This window comes from Salvia splendens, chromosome 4 (assembly GCF_004379255.2).
Source record: "Salvia splendens isolate huo1 chromosome 4, SspV2, whole genome shotgun sequence".
Classification (NCBI taxonomy): Eukaryota; Viridiplantae; Streptophyta; class Magnoliopsida; order Lamiales; family Lamiaceae; genus Salvia; species Salvia splendens.
In genome coordinates, this window is record NC_056035.1 from 38532910 (window position 1) to 38550733 (window position 17824).

The following is a 17824-nucleotide window of genomic DNA, read 5'->3' on the forward strand; positions in this document are numbered from 1 at the left end:
AATATTAAGTATTGTTTAATTGCATATTTTCTTGTGAATATTTGCGCTAAATATAGAGCTCAATGGTCGATTCCAGAAGCAAATAATATTTTATTTCTTAATGGAATATCTTTCTCTCCAAATGACAGTTTGGAGATTTTTTTTGCATTTTGTGAAGTCTTATCCACCTGATTTTTTGTTGGATAATGTAGTGAAAAAAGGGTTTAAATAGGAGAGGCATTTGTTAAATGAATAAATAATTGTTTGGTTACTTTACTTATATTGAGAAGCAAATTTTCGATACAGTTACTTATAGTTAATGTTATATCACTTTCAGAAAATGAGTGATTGCACATGGCTACTGTAAGTATTATTTTATTACGTAATTTTGGTTTAATTTATTTTTGGTTCATAAATACTTTGTTCACATATGTTTTGTGTCTCTTAAAAATGCTAATTTAGTATGTACCCAAACATTTGTCACTAGCTTACAATTTATAGATACTACCCCAGGTTCAATATATATGATTTTTAGATGTATGTCACTTAGTGTCGAGTTTCATTTATTTTATCTTTTTATGCGTCCTTAATATAACCCTCCGCTTATATTCATCTTGGATTGTATTCAATGTCGAACCAATTTTAAATGCTGAACTAGAGAATAAATTATGTGCACCCATTTTTATAATATGATCTTGACTGATATAATCTTATGGTCAAATATAATTTACCAAACTTTTATTATTTTATTCACAAAATAATTGCTTAAGGTTATTAATGGAAATCAACATACAAGATTGGTTATTTCTATACGTGATTCACCCCAAAAATTGTTCTACCTCCCTCCTCCATCTTCTACCTCTCGCTCACTGCCTCTCTCTCCTGTGCCTCTGCCTTCGCCGGCGAGTGGCGGTAGGCCACCGGTCATCCCCCCCTCTCTCTCTCTCACTCTCACTCACTCTCTGCTCTCGCTCAAAATGAACCAATGTAGTATGCCACCACCTCTGCTACACTGTCGTCGTTCAATCACTGTACAATGGAAACATTTCGGTTAAAACCTCCCTCCTCCATCTCCTACCTCTCGCTCACTGCATCTCTCTACCATGCCTCTGCCTTCGCCAGCGAGTGGTGGCAGGCCACCCGTCATTCCCCCTCTCACTCACGTCTGGCCCCTCTCTCTCTCTCTCTCTCGCTCAAACTCGTTCACTCTCATCCCTGCCCCCAATTTCGACCCTAGCCATCCGAAAAGTCCTCTTCATCAATCTTCCCTCTCAGCAACTTATAGCTACCCACCCTTGATTCGTTACATCCGGTGTCGGTTAGCGACATAACTCGGCTCCCAACGCCGCGCCTCGGCCCTCCCTACTCGCAGTACAACGTTGTTGTTCAAGCACCGACTCGAGGCCAGTCTCGGGTTGAAATTCACCCGCAACTCGGCCCCAATGTAGTGTGCCACCGCCGCCGCTGCTACACTACCGTCGTTCAATCACTTCATCTTATAATCATTGTGCTTCATCTTATAATGAAATAACTTCACCCGAGAAATGGAAATATTTCGGTTAAAATGAGCCAAAATTTGAACAGTCCAAACTAAATAACTTCATCTTGTGATATAATTTCTCCATCTTATAATTACATTGCTTCATCTTATAATCAAATAACTTCATCCGAGAAATGAAAATAATTATAATAATGTATTATGACTAAATAGCCCCTTGTATGAAGTAAATTGCTCTTAAGATGAATGACTGAAATTATTTGTACAATATCTCATCTCATCCATCAAAAATTAGATCTAATGGATAATATTTGATCTTTAGTTCTACACTAAGGATGTGTTGTGCATATAAAGGACCCCATTCATCTTACCACTTCTGATATTCACAAGTCTTATATTGAATCTCACTATTATATATCTAATAAACTGAACGTCCTCTTAAATAAATACTCCCTCCGTTCCTTGTTAATAGAAGCGTTTCTTTTCGGCACGGAGTTTAAGAATAGAGTGTTAAGTGGATGGTGAATAAAGTAAGTGAGAATAAAATAAGAGATATGAAGAGGGAATAAAGTAAAAGAGACGGTTACTTTTTGTCAAAAATAGAAATGACTAAATTAACTTGGAACTTCCTGAAATAATAAAATGACTCTATTAACATGGAACAGAGGGAGTACAATGATTGCCGTGAGACACTCGTGTTGAGTCCCCATTTCATCGAAACAAGGAGACTCGTCTCACGTTGGTTCCAGAGTGACCAGGGAAGCCAAATCTCTTGGCCTGCGATGGCCTTGCAAATATATGTTTGCCATTAAAATTCTTTTTTGTTACATGTCGGCAAAAATTACTCTTGTTTATGATAAAGTTTTTCTTTTCTTTGATATCCAAAAATATATCTTTATTGTTTGGGTACTTCAATCATACAAATCCCCGCTGGCCAAACCCAAAAGCATCCACTACTCCACTTCCCATTATCAATTATTTGATGTTGACTCCCAATAAGGACTGTCCCATTTTTAGTTTTATTTTTTTTATTTTTTTAATAAGGACTATCCCATTTCTCATTTTATTATTACTACATAAATTCAAATAATTTTGTAAAATAGTTTTTTAAGAGTAAAATTCTCATAAATTAATACTATTGTCTTTTACAACCTAAAAATGAGCAAGAAATTCATCTATATAAATAGTTGAATTGTGTAACTGTAACACCTCTCATTGCGTACGGATGGATGGTCTATCACATGTGGAGATCGAAATATACAAGTCTACCAATTTCACTTGTAGAAATTAACTACAGTAGTATATTTTAAAACTCGTGGGGACTGGCTCAAATTCTTGACTAAATTTCATAGATGACTATATTCACTAAATAAAATAGAATACAAATTAAAATATCAACCCCTTCGATTAATAACCGCAGTAAAATATTGAATGATTGATAGAGAAGAGTCAACGTTACAAAAGTGAGACCACTCACACACCTATACATTAACTACTCTCTTCATTTCTTCACCTACACTATAATTTGTCGTTACATTGTGACATAAATCACTTATTCCTACTGTGCCCTTTACCAAAGTTAGTCTTATAAGTATTTAATACTATTTATTTTCTTTTGGCATGATCAATTATCAACCATGAGTTGCTGCACTATGAGATCTCCATAGGTTGCCACCATTCTATTGTCTACACTTATTTGCATAGCACTACAACTCTGCTTAATTTCTTTGATTAATATTATTTTAAAATATAAAAAATGATAACATTGTGACAATAGAACTCGCACTTCAAATAAATTTTGAGAAAACTTGTCCTTATCGCATACCCAGCATTATATTACATTTAACTAAATCAAATCTGATATAAGTGATCCAATTCTCAATATATTTGAATGAAATGCAAAAAAACAGTAAATAAAGGTAAAAAAAAGTTTACAAATTTGATCACCTTTTGCAGTATGAGAATGGAAAAACCGTGTGAAGCAAATTTGACAAAGCAATCTGATTTTCAATGAAAAGCAAAAAAAACAGTAAATAAAAGTAAAAAAACTTTAGAAATTTTATCACAATTTATGCATTGTGTAAGAGTTGAGATTGGAAATACAGTGTGAAACTGAGAAAGGTGATACATGCATGTGGCGTTGCAGCGTCTGGTCTCCCACACACATCATATCCATTGAAAATATGAAAGCAAAAAGACATAGAAATAAAAATAAAGATTTTGCATATCTCTTTAATTCACAACACGTATAAGTATATACTCATGTAGTATAAACATTTTGCCTTTTTATTTTGCCCTATCGCCTGGATTGTAGTATAATAAACCTTTCCTTTTGATAAACTATATCTAATTCGTAAATTATGTAAAAGAGAAAAATAATGCTTCCTCCATCCCTTATTAATTGACATCGGTTGACTTGACACGAGTTTCAAGAAATATAATGGAAAATGGTTGGAAAAAAAGTTAATTTGCAGTCATACTTTTATATATCAATTTTATAATGAAATTTGAATTAAATGAGTTAGTGGAATGTGAGATTTATTTCTAAAAATAAGATTGTCAATTAATTAGGGACGAATAAAAAAAATTGGTATCAATTAATGGGAAAAGGATAGTAGTACCAGACAAATGACAAACAGGTAACTTAAGATGGAATAAAATAACCATATTATTGTATAATGTGCACTTTTAATCTCAAGCATAGTCTAATTATGACGTGACCAGACTAGCACAATCAGATTCGAATATTATTTATAAGTCGCGTTATTAGTTATTACTCCATGTCCTTAATTAATGTTTGAAGATAAAAAAATAAAATATTGGCACTAATTATTCCACTCTCATTTCATTATAAAACTAATAATAATAATCATATTCTAATATTTGTTTTCACTCCATTTTCTTTATATTTCTTAAAACTCATTCTTACTTAACTGAGTGAGACTCCTAAAATATACATATTTCTAATGTTATATAAACAAATCAATCTATAAAAATCATTTTACAAAAATACGACAAATTCGTTAAGTGAAATAAGAACAAAATACGAGGGAGAGAAAAAAATAAAAATGAATGAGTGCCTTATCTTATCTTGAGATACAAATGAGTTAATAAAGGAAAAGGTACTTTATTAAAATTTATTGTAGCAACATCTACACCACCACCTACATTTGATTATAAATAGAGGCTGTGTGATAACTCATCACTCAACTCACTCTCTATTAATTAGATGGCGCGCTTCGCTGCTCTTGTGTTGGTGCTCATGCTCGTCATGCTAACTACTGGTATTTAATTACTACTCTCCTACTTCAATAATTGTTTCTCATTATTTTTCCAAATTAGTAAAAATAAAATTATATATAGGTCCGATTGTGGGAGAGGGTCGGACTTGCGAGTCACAGAGCCACAAGTTCAAGGGTGCTTGCGTTAGCGACACCAACTGCGGCTCCGTTTGCAAGACCGAGGGCTTTACCGGAGGCAACTGCAGGGGCCTCCGCCGCCGCTGCTTCTGCAACAAGCATTGCTAGTGCTCTTGTTACTTTTCTCTCATTATCAACCACCGTTGCGTTGTAATGCTACTGCTGCCTTCATGCATTAAATAATCCAATAAATCTCTCTTTATTTTATTTTATTTATTTTTCACTTTAATGGGATAGGGATGCCGCCGGTTCAATAATCAGCGGTCCCAACTCCCGGTTCTAGATAAATTGGAACAGTAATTGGCCTGGCAAAAAGTGGTTACATCGCGTATGTCAATTTTAATTCAGCTTACGAGAGGTGGTTATGGTTCGAAAACCGAAACAATATGTCAGTTTCAGGTTGACCCGACCGTTTCGATTTAACCATGCATCTCTATGTTGGCGTTCCGCTTTATTTCATTTTTTTGTAATGTCTATATATACCGCTCGTTGATCTTCGTCCTCCAGTCGTCGCCCATTTTCAACGACCAGTGCTTGGGCGTCGGTCCGGCCGACAACTTCGTCGCCAACGGCAACCAACACAATATGGACTATTATTTGGCGGATGGGATATACCCGATGTGGCCCGTCTTTGTGAAGACGATCAGATGCCCAACGGATGCGAAGAAGGTATACTTTGCGCAATGTCAGGAGGCAGCACACAAGGATGTGGAGAGGGCATTTGGTGTGCTCCAGACTCGATGGGCGGCAGTGAAGGGTCCATCACGGCTGTGGTACGCTGACAGCGTCGCCGACATCATGTACGCATGTATTATCATGCACAACATGATCGTCGAAGATGAAGGTCCAGCACTGACCGATTGGGCCAATGATGATACTGATGCTGCGGGTCCAAGCCACGGCATTGCCACTAGCAATGTACGCATGGGGATTCCCCATGACGATGTCGATCGAGTCCGTGCATTTGCCGACATGCGCCAAAAACAAGCCCACGTTCGACTCCAGAACGATATTATTGAAGAAGTGTGGCAGCGTAGGGGTCGTCGTTGATGGAGTTTTTAATTATTGAAATGTATTTTTTTTTATTTGGTGAAATGTATTTTTCTTATTTTAATGGAATTTTTTCCTTATTTTCGTCGAAATTTTAATTACGTAAATTGTTTACTTCCGGAAATTGTTTAATTTGTGAATTTGTGATTTTTTTTAATGTCGGAATTCCGTCGGGAATTTCGCAGGGGAATTCCGCCACTGTGCAGTGGAAAGTCCGTATGACGTGGCAGTGTAGTGACAGGAGGTGTTTTTGGGAATTCTGCGGGAAATTCCGCCGGGACATCCGCACCACCAGTGCGGATGCTCTAATAACTTCACCACATCCAAAATACATGACTGGTTAGTTGTGACCAAGACTGCCACAGTTACAAATCTGATTTATTTGATATTGGACAAAGTAGGGATAAACTCAAATCAGAATCCAAAGACAGTAAGTACACAGTGTTCACACAATATTAAACTCAAAATGGACCACAAATTATGATGTGATTGATTGATAATCCTTTGTTCTATGTCGGCCAATTTTTTTTTGTAATTATGTATATATAATTAGGGAGATCATCAAAGTATAACTAATCTTAAATGCAACACGAATTTAAGTTAACTATAAGCGTGATTTAGTTCACTATAATTTATAGTGAAATATTTACTTTGTAAAATATTTAGTTCACTATAATGGCATTTTGTTCGCTCTATGTTTTCAAAATTCGTGTTGTCAATTAAAATGCCTTTATAGTGAACTAAATTTGTGTTATCTAGTTATGCATTTAAATAGTTGTGGCCCTATATCCTTTCTCTATGATTTTTTGTAAAATTAATATTATAAGAAAAAAATAACCCATTTATAAAAAAATAGAAATTATAGTTTTTGAAATTAATTTGAAAACTAGACACAACTTTTATTCGAGAATTTCAATTAAAGTATAGTAGTACATTAAATTAATATTGTGATATTTAGTGCATATAACCCTAAAAATAATTAATAATCCCTGTTTGGTAAAGCCTAATTTTGTTTAGGTCCTAACACATTTTCATAAGCCTACTAGTTTAGGACTGATGAGTGATGACATTAAACACGGGAACATGTATATTTATTTTATTTATTATTTTGATGGCTCCAATGATATCGAAACCTACTATTTGATCTTACATGACCCAAAATAATTGGTTTTGATCCAAATAAAAACTATTTTTCGACAGAATCCAAATCAGTGCGATCTCCCTATAGTTGAGTTTTGATCCATAGATTCCATCAATAAACTTAATTGATTTATAAACCAGCATAAAGTTTTATGATTAGAAAAAAACCCCTAACATTACCTTAACACGTGAAAAATGACTTGTTAAATATAAGATGATCACTAGACATGATCTAATTCGAATAATAAAAATGTAGGAGTATAATATAGGAGAGGCACAAAAGATGTAACATTTAACCAATTAGAAAAATCACACACACAAACTAACAAAACAAATTTAGTTGAAGAATTAGCTACCGAAGCGTGTAAAATTACCCAAATAAATTGTTTAATTAATCATGATATTATTGGAAAACAAGAATGGCAATAAAATTTTGTAAAAATGTTTCCAGTAAAATTCATTACTTTTGGTTCCAATGGGTAAACATCACCGACCATTTGTGTTGCACTTTATTTTGTCAAAGTGAATTTTAAAAATAATTTATGAATGTAGACTAAGGAAATAGTATACACATAGTGAGTGACAACATATCATCTAAATGTAATTTATGAATTAACATTTTTTGGTTTTTTTATAATTTATAAGCAACGGTTGCGTTATTGTTAGAGTTTTTAGAATTTTTCTTGCTTACATTTTCTGAAGTATAGTAGTACAGTATATTTTATTTTATGGCTAGAGTTATGTCAACTGTAGTTTGAAATAATGCTGCCCATTTCTTTAAAATTTTAGGGACTGAAACAATTTTCAAATCATTTACCTGATTTTACAAAACTTTTCTTTTTCAAATATTAGCTTTATGATTTCGAGCCTTTTTTTGTACCCGTAATTAAAATTAGGTGAAAGTTTTAAAGTGAAATTTGGATCCCGATAATTATGAAATTGCTTAAAATTCTAAATTATTGGTAACTTAATTTTATTTATAGTTTGGTAAATATTAGGATTCAGTATGGCACAGTGGTAGTGTATGCTATATCAATAAACACACTTAACATGCCAAAAATCGATCTAATAATCTAAAAAATAACTATGATTTCAGAAGGATAATTTCCCAACTTCTAAATGCTACTATGTACTATAATTATTATTCCATGAATTATAAGTGTTTAACTGATATGTGACCCTTACCAATTCCAAAATTAGACGTGACATCGACGAAAACATAGCAAATGCCATGGTCTGGTGAAGTGATAATATACCCAATTAAAATTAAAACAAATTAACAAAGGCATACAAAAACTATTTTCTTCTATTGTTTATGACTATGTATTTGGCAGGTCAAATGCCACCTGTCTCTTGGAATATTCTCGAATATTAAGCATAATATTTTTGAAACCCCCATCATGATTATATTTTAGGAATTTAGGATCATGGATGGAATATTATTATTTTATTCCTAAATTCCAAATAGAAACAATAAGTTGTTTAGTCCAATAAAAAATTAAGTTAGTTTTATTTGATTGAGAAAAATAATTCCATTGTCCCTTATAATTTATCACCATTTAATCTGGCACGAGTTTTAAGAAATTTAATAGAAAGTTTGAAAAGTTTGTGGCATATGAGTCCTACTCTTATACTTCCTCCGTCCCACAAGAATATACACTCTTTCATTTTTAGTCCGTCCACAAGAATATGCCATTTTAAATTTTAGAAACTCTTTTAGGTATGACTCATTCTCCACTAACATTACTTTAATTATTTTTTTCTTACTATATTTCTCTTATTTTACCAATTTTGTATTAAAACTCATGGCAAATTCAAATTGTATATTTTTAGGACAGAGGGGGTATATTTGTTTTATCTCTATAAAATGTAAGTGAGAATGAATTAGTGCAATGTGAGATTCACTAACAAAAAAATAATAAAAGTAAAAGATGATAAATTTCTAAGAACAAATAGAAATGAAAATAAGTGATAAATATTCATGGATGGAAGGAGTATATTCTACGGGGGTGTTCGGTTTGCAAGATTGTATCCGAGATTAAATTTGTAGTGTGTTTGGTTCATGAGATTTAACCCCACAACTCAATCCTAGATGGATAATAATTAGTCATGGCTAACCCCCTATGACTAAAATAATCTCACAACTCAATCTTAGATTGTATGTTTGTATTATTTTATCTTGGAAACCGAACACCACCTAGCAGTACTATATTTTAAAAAAGCTTTTTGTTGGAGAATGCTGAGCGTAGAAACATGTGAACCAAGAACAATAAACCACGTGGCACCTTGTGGGAATTGATCCGTTTGAGATTTTGTTTTATTATTAAAGGTGTAACCGTATCGATACCTATTCCATTTAATTATAAAATAATTAGTGATTTCTTTAAAGTGTAATAATGATGAAAAGGATCTAAAGCACTATAATAATGTAGGTGTGAAGCTTAGTCACAGATAAATTATGTTATAGTAGGATCTGAAATGTAACTGGGTCCCATGTGAGCACTGATTTTAGTTAAACATCAGTATTATAATAATTAAAATTTTGTAGTGATGCTCCAAACTTAATAATTTTGTCACGCACCTATGTAAGTAGTAACTAACGTATGAGGTAATAACTCAAAATTAGACTTGTCGTATATTTCACGAAAAAAGCATATTGAAAAAGAGAGAACCAATTTTGGCAGGACAAGCTACCTTGCCTTGTGCAGCATTTATCATCTATACACTATTGCCTATACTCTATAGTCTATACATATTGGTAAATACTAGTAATATAAATTATCATAATATAAATGTTTGCAAATGTCTCAACATAATCATAATTGCAAATGAATGCTCAACATTTTTTATCTTTAACAAAAAATTCTTGTGTATTTAATTTTATTTACTTCAATCTGATTTTCTATTCTTAACCCCTCAATTCAGTGTAATTTTTGAAATCACTCTAATTTTATTATAAACTATCCATTTATTTTATTCGATGATGACATATTGATTCTAGAAAAATATTTTATGTTTACATTTTCTATTCAAAACTCTTACTTTCGATGCTTCTTAAAAAGGTTACCAAGTGTAAGTACTTTATTTTATAAAATATCTCTGATGGGGTGCGTACTAAACAAGCCCAACAGCAATGACGGCCCATCAGCCCAAAGCCCAAGGAAGGGTATGAGTTCGGCATTACCAAAGAGTTCGGCCTCAGCCTACAGCTCGGTAAAAGCCAACCAATCAAGCTCTGCTCTCAGGTCGGCATCAAGCTCTACTCTCAGATCGGCAACCAAAGCAGTTCGGTCTCAGTATTCGACCGAACAAGGAGTTAGTGGACCCATACAGGATTTCCACAACTTCCAATACACCCACTACCACGTGGTGTCAACTCAGGCCACGATCGTAGGCCATGACCTACGCTACATCCACGATCTTAGGCCATGACCTACACGACATCCACGACTTAGGGTGGTGATGCAAGTCACGATCTTAGTTCAATATATAAATAGAACTTAGATCTGATAGACGGGGGTTAAGCTCTCTAGAGATAAAATATCATATAGCAAGTCTGTGTTGTAAGCTGTAATCCCAGATCAAGCAATACAATCTTGCCCTCCCTTCTTCCCGTGGACGTAGATTTACTTCAGTAAATCGAACCACGTAAATCTCTGTGTCGTGATCTGCATTTTCCTGCATTCATCACCATCAAAAATTCGCCAAACCATCACTGGCGCCGTCTGTGGGAAACAGAGAACAAAATTTGTGATAAAGCGAATTTTTGACCCTTTTCCACCCCAAAAATGCGTACCAGATCACGTAACACCCGTAACACCGTTCGCGATAACCAGGAGGAAGCTAGTCCAGCCCGCAGCTCTGGGAAACAGCCTCGGGAGACTACCTCCTGTTCTCACGGTGAAGGAACTAGCCGCTCCAAAAGCCGTCACACCGAGTCTTCCCAGCAGCCCGATTTGAACGAGGCTGTCAAGCTGTTTTTGGCTGAAAAGCAGGAGGAATTCTTAACCTTCCTGCAAAAAAGCCAAAAGCAGCCGGAGACGAAAACGGCGGATTCTCCCTCTCCCTCCATACGAGACAGTCACTACCGCAGTAGTGTCATGTCTTCCAGGAGAAAGAATCCTCGGTACCGGAATCACAGGAGAACTCCATCTCCTCCGTACCGAAGAAATGTCGGGTTCGCCATGTACGGAGCATTGAGGACTCCGTTCTCGGACGATATTACCCGAACTCCCCTACCACAGAACTACCGAACTCCGTCGATAACCTATGACGGACTCGTGGATCCTCATGATTTCTTGGGACGCTATCAATATAACATGGCGAACCAGGGTCTCAACGAGGTCCACATGTGCAAGCTGTTTCCCGAGCTGCTCATCGGGAACGCAAGAAGGTGGTTCGATAGCCTCCCCCAAGGCAGCATTAGATCTTACCGAGATCTAATGGATGCTTTCCACAGGAGATTCTTTCAGAAAGCGGAAGCCCGAATCACTTCGGCTCAGCTGCTTTCTATACGTCAAGGTCGCGACGAAAAGATCAGCGACTTTATGACGAGGTTCCACAAGGAATGCCTACAAGTAGATTATCTCAATGATCTACTTGTCATTTCGGCGTTCCAAAATGGAATCCTGCCCGGAGCTCTCTACAGAAAGCTCGTGGAATGCAGTCCGCAAACAGCTCAAGAGATGTGGGACATTGCGGACAAGTTTTCTCGTGCCGATGAGGCAGACCGTCGAAAACGGTCTTTAGACAGCTCGTCTAGAGAAGACAAAAAGAAGCCCGATCATAGCGATCAGAGGCTTCCTCGCCGAACACTTTCCCCACCAAAGGAGGGATAGCGGTCATCCGAGGTGATCGAAAAAGAGCAAGTGTGTTCGCAGATTGCGCTTAAAAGTGCCGAGCAATCAGTTCGGCACCATCAAGCATAGCAATCACAGCAGCCGGAGTCAGAGGCAGGCGAAATGACCGAAGTCACACCGGAGCCGAACTCAATGGTGTACGGCACTGAAGCCGTGATTCCGGTTGAGATCGGCATACCCAGTCCCCGAACTCAATTTCTCCTCAGAAATGAATGGTGACGGACTGAGAGCCGAACTAGATCTTGCCGAAGAAAGAAGAGAATTGGCCTGCATAAAAGCAGCCAAGTACAAGGAGCAAGTAGCCCGGTATTATAACCAAAGGGTGAAAAAGCTGCAATTTCAAGTGGGAGATCTCGTCTTGAGAAACAACGAAGTAAGCCGAGCAGAAAAGCTGGGCGAACTCGAACCCACATGGGAAGGTCCATATCGGGTGTCAGAAGTCCTCGGCAAAGGGTCTTACAAATTGACTCGTGTCAGGAGCACAAGTACCCCGAACATGGTACGTTTCCAACCTCAAAAAGTTCCATTTGTAAGAGACAGTCCGGTCAGTCTGTCTTGAGTCCTGTTCGGTCAATGTGCTTTCTTTGGTTTGCTTGGTCTTTGTTTGTCTCTGTGCGTTTTGTCTGTGTGTTTTGTCTGTCTCTGTGCGTGTCGTCTCTTACAAATGTTACCGAGGTATCTTGTTCTTCGAAGGCTGATCCCCTTCTTAGAACATATACAAGCCAACGTTTGTGAGTCAAAGCTTCTAAAGAGGATACAAGACCACAATTCAGCTTAAACAAGCAGTTCGTCTGAAACGAACTGCAATAAGCCAACGATTGTGAAGTCCAAGCTTCTAAAGAGGATACAAGACCACAATTCAGCTTAAGAATCAAGCTCTTCGTCTGAAACGAACTGCAACAAAAGTCCGATTCACGCGATAAAACTTGCCTGAATTAGGACAAGGGAAAGTCCGATCCACGCGATAAAACTCGCCGAATTAGGACAAGGGAAAGTCCGATCCCCAAATTAGGACAACGGAAAGTCCGATCCGAGCGATAAAACTCGCCAAATTAGGACACAAGCTTAGTCCGGTCAAAGATGTTTATTTCATCAGACCAAAGACGAGTCCGGTCAAAGATGTTTATTTCATCAGACCAAAGACGAGTCCGGTCAAAGATGTTTATTTCATCAGACCAAAGACGAGTCCGGTCAAAGATGTTTATTTCATCAGACCAAAGACAAGTCCGGTCAAAGATGTTTATTTCATCAGACCAAAGACGAGTCCGGTCAAAGATGTTTATTTCATCAGACCAAAGACGAGTCCGGTCAAAGATGTTTATTTCATCAGACCAAAGACGAGTCCGGTCAAAGATGTTTATTTCATCAGACCAAAGACAAGTCCGGTCAAAGATGTTTATTTCATCAGACCAAAGACGAATCCGGTCAAAGATGTTTATTTCATCAGACCAAGGACCAAGTCCGGTCAAAGAAGTTTACTTCATAAGACCAAGGACCAAGTCCGGTCAAAGAAGTTTACTTCATAAGACCGAGGACAAGTACGATGAAATTTTTTCGCTAAGCTGTAAATACAGAGTGTTAGAAGCGAAAACAAAATTTCATTTTTCAAATCTTGTTCGGCATACAACTCCGCTACCCTACAAAATGGCGTTACGCTATTACAAAGGACTATTCTACTGTCCGGGGTTGCTAAAGTTGAGCCACCTATTCACAAAATCCTCGGGAAGCCGAGTTCGGGCGTTCTCGGCAGCTGAAGAATAAGCAGGTCGACGAGATGCTCTAATCGACCTACCACCTCTTCCCTGAGCCCGGGAAGCTCTAGCACCTCGGCGGCGAAGAGTCTCTGCAATAAGCATCTGCTGATCTTGCTCGCTCATAGTCACAACTCCTCGGCGAATTTCAGTCCGTCCCTGTCTTGACGATTCCGGTTGCTCCTGAGCCCGTTCTCGTCTTGACGTTTCCGGCTGTTCCGGAGTTCGTTGTTGACTTGGAGTAGGATTTTGAACAAGGGAACCAGAGGCTTGATCTGGAGTGCGAGCATCTGTTGGCGGGAAATGCCTAAGGAATCTCTCGATTGAGGGACGCCGGGAAAGAATGATGTCGTACCGAGAAGCCCAGCGCCGTAATGATTTCACAACTTGTTGGCAAGCCGAGCTCTCCAGCGCATTGTTCCTCCGGAGTACATAATATTCCTCCCACAGTTCGTCAACTCGACTCTGAACATCTGATATGGTCACTCCCCCGCGCACACGGATGTAATCCTCGTACGCGGTCCTCTCAGCAATGGTCGTATTCAGCTCGGCCTCCAGATCCTTCTTATCGGACTCTAAGTCCTTATTATCGGCCTCCAGCTTCACTAAACGAGCCAGAAGCTCGTCATTCTTCGTCTGATCGGCTATAGCTCTTTTCTCAGCTTCGTCTAAAGCCGAAGAGTACAGCCGTTTCCAGTGAAGTATCTCCATCTCCTTGAGTACAAAGCAGCTATATTAGTTCGGCAGCTGTACCGAGCAGATAGTAAAATACAACAGGAATAAAGGCGAATACGAAAAGCTATACGAAGACAAGTGTAGAGAATTTTTCATTCACAAGGAAAATTTTTTACACTAGGAGGGCTTCAAGGCCATTTTACAAGGAAGAAACTAGACTAAGAGAAGGGAGACGAAATCATACTCCGCCAGCTTCGTCTCCGGCTCCTCGGTCTGGTTCAGCTTCTTTCTCCTGAGCTACCTCAGCCTCGGCCTCGCATCCTGCCGGCCTCGCCTCCGCCTCCTGATCGGCTTCCTTCTCCGGATGCCCGGCCCGCTCGACTTCGGCCTCCTGCTCCAGCGGCTCGGCCTCACCCTCTCCGTTGTAAGTCGAAGCGGGTGACACGGGTCCCACGGAGGCAAAGATAGCCTCCAGGTTCTCGTCCCGATCAGCTCGACAACTCCGGACTCGGTCTGCAGAAAGCAGGACCGAGGATGAAGCGAGCTCCTCAAGGAGCGGCAGATTCTGAAGCCGAGCTGCTATCTCTCGGCTGTACAGAGGCAGCACGACGTCGGCCCCCTGCTCGCCCTTATCGGTAATTAGCCTTACCAGACTACCGACAAAGGCCGAGAACTGGCCGCTCAAAAAGAGTTTCTCCGTGTAAACACGGAGAGCCTCCCCCTGGGCAGCCACGGCGGCAGCCTCCTTCTGAGCCTCCCGGTGCTTCGTCTGCTCTTGCAGGATGATGAGCTGGTTTTTGGCTGACCGGGCTTCATCCTGAGCCGAGATCCTAGCAGCTCGGGCCCTCTCAAATTTGGCCTCAGCCTGTTCGGCCAGACTACGAGCAAGATGCAACTTCTTCTGCATCTCCTCGTAGTCGTGGGATGCTTTGGAGAGCTCCACGGAGACGAGCTTGGCTCTCTGAAGATGAACAAGGAAAAAACTCAACAGAATGGCCATCAAAAAATGTGGAAAAGAAGCCAAGTCAGAAAGCTTACCTCCACAAAATTCGTCGGCCATTGAAAAGGCTCAGGGACGTGTTCCGGGATGTCTGCAACCACCTCGGAGATGACCAGGTCTTTCCCCGGCACTCTTGGGGACTCATGAAATTTCCCCTTCCTTTTAGCCGAACACGGCTCCGGCTCTTTCGGATCCGAAGAAGAGGTTTTTTGCCTCTTCGGATTCTTCTCGGCTTCAGACGCCGAGCGAGGGGCTCTCTGCCTCTCCGGCTCCACAAGCTCGGAGGACTTTCGGATAGCCTTATTCAACATGTACACTGCCAAAAAGCAAGAAAGCCAGGTTAGTTTTCTTCGTTAAAGCAGTAGAGCATAAAGATAAAGAGAAATCCTCACCCTCGGCCTCTTCGTCCGAAGACGAGATGTCGAACACGACGTCGCCCTTGACGAGCTCAGACTCCGTGTATTGTTTCCTAACTATGGGAATCTTGTTGAGCTCGCCATCGAGCTCGTCCAACGGTTCAGGCCGAGGATGACGGATAACGGACTTCGGCCCTCTCCAGGGAAAACTAGGAGCCGCGGTCCTATCATAGTAGAAGAAGCGGTTTTGCCACTTCGGCCACTTCGTTTTACAAAAGGCCCTAAAGGGCTGTACAGGGATCAAGTAAAACCAAGACCCCTTCCTCTTAAATTGAAAGAATTTAAGGATCGCCTTCAAAGACAAATCCCTTCCTAACTTACGGAGTTCGGCAGCAAAGGCCGACAAGTGCCTCCAAGAGTTCGGAGTCACCTGGCCTAAAGGAAGCTGAAAAAAATCTAGTAAATCTATAAAGGCAGAAGGGAGGGGGAAACGAAGCCCGCATTCTAAGCAGGCCTCGTACACGGTGGCGTAACCCTCCGGCGGGGAGTCAGCCCTATGATCACCGTCAGGTACCACCGCCTTCCCCCCAGGAAAAAAGTATTTTTCGGGTAGGGATATCACAGTATCCTTACTCAAAATACTATGGAAATACTCTACGGTCTTCTCCCCGGACTCTTTCCGGCCAGAAGACCCCTTACCGCCTCTCCTACCGCTACCCGACTCCGAAGAAGAAGAAGAAGACATTTTTCTTACTTTTTGAAGGTGAAGAAAGTCTGAAGAAATTCTTGAAAGCGGAGAGAGAATTTTCGCAAAAAAGAGAGAGTGCAGAAGAAGCAGTCGCAAAAGTGCTTCAATGATGAAGAAAGGAGGTATTTATCAGATTCGGCGAATATTTCAAAATCGTCGCACCGTTTCGAATCCCACCTTTTCAGGATTCAACGGCCGGATTTTACTGTCGCATTTAATGCAGTCACGTGCAAGGCACGTCCCCTGACATCAGCCTCCCCCTTGCCTTTATCCAGAATGCCGAAGTGACTCACTTCGCCGAAGTGATTCACTTCGCCCTTCGGGGGGGTAGTGATGGGGTGCGTACTAAACAAGCCCAACAGCAATGACGGCCCATCAGCCCAAAGCCCAAGGAAGGGTATGAGTTCGGCATTACCAAAGAGTTCGGCCTCAGCCTACAGCTCGGTAAAAGCCAACCAATCAAGCTCTGCTCTCAGGTCGGCATCAAGCTCTACTCTCAGATCGGCAACCAAAGCAGTTCGGTCTCAGTATTCGACCGAACAAGGAGTTAGTGGACCCATACAGGATTTCCACAACTTCCAATACACCCACTACCACGTGGTGTCAACTCAGGCCACGATCGTAGGCCATGACCTACGCTACATCCACGATCTTAGGCCATGACCTACACGACATCCACGACTTAGGGTGGTGATGCAAGCCACGATCTTAGTTCAATATATAAATAGAACTTAGATCTGATAGACGGGGGTTAAGCTCTCTAGAGATAAAATATCATATAGCAAGTCTGTGTTGTAAGCTGTAATCCCAGATCAAGCAATACAATCTTGCCCTCCCTTCTTCCCGTGGACGTAGATTTACTTCAGTAAATCGAACCACGTAAATCTCTGTGTCGTGATCTGCATTTTCCTGCATTCATCACCATCAAAAATTCGCCAAACCATCAATCTCCAACCTTTTAAATCATAAATATGTCATTTATCACTTAAAAATCTTAAAAAGAGGAGCGTTATCGATACCTTTACGAAAAAATCAGGATCATTATTTTGTCGATATATGATAAGAAGAGATTTCAATATTTTCAATATTTATTACAATTGTCCTCTACGTAAAATTTAGAAGCGGAAGGTTGATTGATCTCGTTAAAGTCTTACTTGTCGTATAATATCGTTTCGTATAATGAGTATAAGAGATTTCAATACTTGCAATACTTTTACAATTGTCCTCTCCGTAAAATTTAGAAACGGAAGGTTTATTGATCTCGCTAAAGTTTTGCTTGCCTTATAATGTCGTTTCTTATAGTAAGTGGGTCTCGAATAAGATAAGATAATTTTACATAAGTCGTTTAT